This window comes from Cibotium barometz, chromosome 14 (assembly GCF_041138505.1).
Source record: "Cibotium barometz isolate CiBa-2024 chromosome 14, ASM4113850v1, whole genome shotgun sequence".
NCBI classification, from domain to species: Eukaryota; Viridiplantae; Streptophyta; class Polypodiopsida; order Cyatheales; family Cibotiaceae; genus Cibotium; species Cibotium barometz.
This window is the reverse complement of record NC_141059.1, coordinates 36490482-36494919: the sequence shown is the minus strand read 5'-3', so window position 1 is coordinate 36494919 and position 4438 is coordinate 36490482.

The following is a 4438-nucleotide window of genomic DNA, read 5'->3' as shown; positions in this document are numbered from 1 at the left end:
CCTAGGTATTACAAGGGTTACTACACATGGCTTATCTAGTGTAGGATAAACAACAGTGCTACTCTTGTGAGTTTCCACAATAAGCTTACATTTTCTTAATCCAAAAAGTCAAGTTTAGTTTGCCAAATTAAGATTTGTACTTATAAGGCTTTTTAAAATAGCCTTTTACATTGCTTTTAAGGCCCAATAATTGTATCCTTTTCACACGTGGGGGCAAACTGCAAAGGCTATTCATGCATGCTATAGTTATCTTTTGGGTACCCACACTTATTGAGATATTAGAGTTCGCTGAGAAACTCACATAGGCTTTTTTGTGGACGGTGTTGTGTAGTACTTTTATTTTTCCTTGGCCCCCCTGAGTGTTGTGTTGAGGAAGAGGGTTTGACTGTCGAGGCACCCAAATTTTATTGGCACCTTCGTAGTAGCCTTGAGTAACTAGTAGCTGCTTCTTCATCCACATTTTGATACCACCAAGATACCTTGATTTTTGTTGTCTTGGTGGAGTTTTCTTTTTGGTGGAAGTGGAAGGTTTTGGTCCCTCCTTCACATTGGTTGGCACTGGGGCTGTAGGTTTGAGACTCATGGGTTATTTTTACGATGATGAGGCTAGAGTCTCATGTGGAGTGGCTGACGATATGAGGCTTTCAAGCATGCGGTTGTCTCATTTGGTGAGGTTTGTCGATGATGAAGAGGCTCCGGGGCTTTTCCTTTGAGTTCCTTGTTAGAGATAGATGGTTGCGTGGGGGGGACTTCTTCAGGAATAGCTGTTGATTGCGAGGTTTTTGCATTGAACTTTGTTGTTTTGGTGAAGATGGGGTTGAAGGAATAGATGCTTTATCGGAGTCGGTTGTTGTCGACGCAGATGATGGGTCATTGTGTAGAGGGGCTTCTGTGTGGAAGAGGCCTGTAACCTTTTGCATTCAGCATCATCATAGAAATACATTAAGGTTGGATCCTCTTCCTTGTGGTATTGTCAACTTTACATCATACTCAAGGGAATCAAGGGTAACATGGAATGTAAATCCTACATCTCACTGATTATTTGAGTAGTATAGCTAAAGTAACCAAGAACTTCAATGTTTTGTCCATTGTCTCCTCTTGCAAGACCATTATTTAGAGATGAGTTTAGGTTGTCCCAATGAAACCCAAGTGTCTATTGTCATGATGTTATGACTATCTCGAGTGTTAATCAACGTGAGTTTGCACTTAACATCATTGCATGTAGGGAAATCCAATCATATCATGATAGAATCTTGAAGAGGAACCATGGATGTTTCAGTTTTTGTTTCAGCTTTAGATCCTATTTTTGTTTCATATCCCCATTCACTTTCGTCCTCTTTTTGGCTCTTAGCTTTTTCAAGAGTACCTAATGTGTATAATGGCACACTTGGTCATCTAGCAATTCTAATTGTGTTCTGTTTGGAAACTTGCGAATCCTCACAGTCCTGTTTTATGGAGCTCTTTATGTCTTGGCATAACTCATGTTAAGCCCTTAAAGGTGCAAGTGCTGATGTTATGCTGGCTTCGCCACCATGAGAGAACATCATTCCTCCAAATGAGGTTTTGAGAGTGCTTAAATTTTGTAAGGGATTCATCAAATTCCCTACGTGCTTTCTCAACCGCATAATTTGTGCAATCTGTCTCGAATGACTCTTCTATAGATAGTATGTCCTCCTCTTGGAAGGAAAAGTGGTACTCCTCCAGGTTTTGTATTTTGGTTGCTTATTTACGATTGGCATTATGAGGTTCAATCACAACGAGTGATCCTGTAAGACACTCAACCATGCTAAGCATGCTCTCTTGAGCTTGGTTTTTGTATTCTGCATATGCCATATGATCATGATTGTCAATGTGGGGTGGTTGGGTGGGTTCTAGTTTCTAGATTAGTCTGGGAAGTGCATTGAGTGAAGAGTCAAAGCATGTTTCATCCTCACTTAGTGACGTACTAGAACATGTTTCATCTTCTGACTTTCTTTGGATCGTCATGTTTTCATAATGTTTGCCATGTGACGAGAATGAAATTTCTTTTGGGCTTTGGATCCTGTGTTGTATATATGGGTGTTTTGGTTTGTGTGGTAGCCTTTGAGTTGGATGCTTCTGCATCATGTGTAGCTTTTGGCTCTTTTGGGTTTATGTCCCCTTTTGGATTTATGTCCTCCACAAGTTCTTTTTTCCTATCCTCTAGTTCAACCTTGGTTTGGATAGTTTGTTGTCCCTTGTTTTTCTTGGGTTTAGAAGGTTTTGGTTTGTATTTTGGTTCGTACTTTCAAGCATGTTCTTCTACACATTTTGAAGGTGATCTTTTGTGTTCTTTTTACACTCTCTCGTGCCTTAGCTTGTAAGCGTGTAAGCACATTCAAGGGTATCGTGGATAATTGTTCGTTTTGTACACTTAAGATGTTTAAAGTTGTATTTTGTGAGACAAGTTGCATTGAAGCAACTCATCTTGGGCAATCTTGGAACATGTGGTCAATGCCACATCATGCACACATGGGTTGCAAAGTGTTAGTGAATATGGACATGGAAGTATTCCAAATTGTGTAGTCTGCCACTTTGTGAGGTCCACGACAATAGAAACACTGAAGTGTTTGATTAACTGCTTCTTGAGAGCAATTTTTACCGTGTGGACTGTTTTTGCTTGGTGCACGGGATATGAGGGTTTTGAGTCAATTGTCGATGAATTGGGACACTTTGTAGTATCATGACCAAGGATTTACAGTATATGCAGTACAGAAAGACAGGTGCCTTGTGTGTATGCAGAATGGGGATTGGGATGGTCGTAGTGATTGCAATTAACACAAGGCATTTCGCTCCTCACTTGTAAAGGCATTAAGGATATTTGGCTTTGAAGGATTTCATGCTCTCTTAGAGATGTCAATTGAAAGCTTTTAAGTAAGGCTGCATAGAATTTGGGGAATGATAATTCCGAGATCGATCGTTCTTTAGCCATTGCTTTACTTGGTTTAGATGAGGAACATCTTGTAGCATGATCAGCTTCCGTCATGTTGTTATCTAAACATATAGCTTCTTTACAACATTGATCAAATGTTTTTGCTGGATTGGATACAATGATCAAATTGTGTAAGCTGTTTTTCTTTAAGCCCATGGATGAAACATCTCTTCAATTGAGAATCGTTTAATTTTTCCCATGACTATCTGAAAAGGATAAATTTTCTAATGGTTTCATTTGGTTTACGCTCAATTGAATAGAGTTCTTTCGCTAGACTCCACCAACGATCACCTTGTCTGGAAAAGCAATGGATAAAGGCTGACTTTAAGGTTCTAAAGTTAGTCTTGATCGCCAGCATCAATGTGATGAACCATCGACTAGCTTTTCCCTCTAAGCATAGGTTCAACGTATGTATCTTGGTGGGGCAGTTGGGATTTCCAAAGGCCTCGCATTTCTGTTCAAACATTTGTATGAATTGAATAGGATTAATTGTTCCGTCATTTACCCATAATCTTAGAGATCTGTATGTCAGTATTTTTTTATGAGAAGCTCCCCCAGGATACCTACAAAAACCTTACACTCAAGGGAAAAAACCTTCTAAAGAGGAAAAAAGTGGACCAGCCCATTATTAGCTTATGTCAACACATCACTGTCATATAAATTCTAAAGTATAGTAGAGTGAAAGGTAATGATAACTTCATCATTGCATGGGAAGGCAAGGCTAGGTGGTGGCAAAATACCTTCTTTCAATGGGGTGTCAATTGGTGCAGACTTCTCACTCTATGAGATTGTGAGATGAGCTCACTTTTCATTTCCCGACTTGATGAACTTCTGGTATGGTTTCGAATGTTGGCTTAAGAGAGATTGGGCCCCGAGGAATAGGTGGAGGTGGTCCCTCAAGTATTGATTGAGCTTTCCTAATGAGTTGCTGATGTACAGCTAGATTGATCTTCTCCTCACTCACGAGGGTTTGGGTATTCTTGAAGCTTCTTGGGTAGCTCAGGATAAAGCTGCATTGCGACTTCTATGAGCATCGATGATGGCATCTAGAGTCTCGTTCACCTTATCCACAAAAATAGAACCCCCAGAACTATCCTCGGTCGTACTAGTCTCATCTTATTTAGCACTAGGCCCAGGTTGAGGTTGATGCTCCTCATGCACTTCTTGGGATGTAAAGCTTGATCCCTCATGTTTTGTTTAGAGACTTCTTGAGAACTAGTGGATGCACTCTAAGTTCGCTTGTTGCGGTTCTTTTTCCTCCTAGTGGTCCTTTTTCTATTGGAATGTAGGGTCTTGTCCACTAGATTTGCCTTTGCATCCCTAGTTCGAGGTGTCTCATCAGTTTGCATTTCGGCATTTTGTGTCTGTGATCTAGTCATGACTCTAAGTGGCACGACATCCTCATTCTCTGATGAAGGTGGCGATGGAACTGCCCCTACAAGGTTGAGTGAGACCTTTGGTTGAGAGGTGCCTTCCTCATGTGGTTTC